General features: G+C 48.6%; 1 protein-coding gene across 1 annotated transcript in view; it reads left to right on the top strand.

The window, feature by feature from the left end:
- BSDC1 (BSD domain containing 1) overlaps positions 1-1,032 on the top strand; it is a 23,046-nt gene that overhangs the window by 172 nt on the left and 21,842 nt on the right. The gene's annotated exons all lie outside the window — the stretch shown is intronic.

The following is a 1,032-nucleotide window of genomic DNA, read 5'->3' as shown; positions in this document are numbered from 1 at the left end:
CCTGGGATTCTCCAGGCAAGAACACTGGAGTGGGTTGCCATTTCCTTCTCCAATGCATTAAAGTGAAAAGTGAAAGTGAAGTCACTCAGTCGTCTCCGACTGTTAGCGACCTCATAGACTGCAGCCCACTAGGCTCCTCCATCCATGGAATTTTCCTGAAATGACCCATACAGGAAAATAATCCAAAAAAGAGTGGATATATATGTATATACATGGAGTCTTCCAGGTGGCATAATGGTAAAGAATCTACCTGCCAGTGCAGGAGACCCAAGAGATGTGGGTTGGATCCCAGCCCATTCTTGCCTGGAAAATTCCATGGACAGAACACCCTGGCAGGCTACATTCCATGGGGTCACACGACTGAGCAACTGAACACAAATGTATAACTTATTCACTTTGCTGTACAGCAGAAACTAACACAAGATTATAAATCCACTATACTCCAGTAAAATTTTTTAAAAATTAAAGAGAGGACGGGATCTAGGCCAAAGTATGAGGGCGCAGATGCAGGCAGGTAGCAGATGAGGCGGTAAGAACAACGGAGGCCTCATTTGGAAAGTTAACCACACACACAAAATCTTCCTCCTCCAGACACACACATACACAAACACACACACACAATTTTTCAACCCTAGACTACACACACACACATAGTCTTTCTCCTCCAGAGTGTCTCCGGATTTCTCCCGACCACATCCAGTTTATGTAGTTTTGATCTGGGTCGCCAAAAATTGAGCTAACTAAATGTGTCTGTCTCCCCAATCTCCTGAGAGCGCCTCCCCCAAAGGTTGCATCGAAGACATCTCCGAAATTTCCTCCAAACCCCGCCCAGAGCTCCACGGACTGCGCTTGCTCAATTAGCCCGAAGAGACCCCAGGCTGCTGCTACGCGGCAGGTTTCATAAAGGGGGGCGGTCCTAGCCCTGCGCTCAGGGATACAGACGTTCGAGCTCCAGGCTGGCTCGCTCCCTGCCTCCTCTCTACCCGGTTTACAATTCGAGCCCTCAGCCACCGGCCGATCTTGACCCAAAAC

This window comes from Bison bison, unplaced genomic scaffold (assembly GCF_000754665.1).
Source record: "Bison bison bison isolate TAMUID 2011002044 unplaced genomic scaffold, Bison_UMD1.0 scf7180017864068, whole genome shotgun sequence".
Lineage (NCBI taxonomy): Eukaryota > Metazoa > Chordata > Mammalia > Artiodactyla > Bovidae > Bison > Bison bison.
Note: the sequence above shows the minus strand (reverse complement) of the source record. Positions and strands in the feature narration are given on the sequence as shown.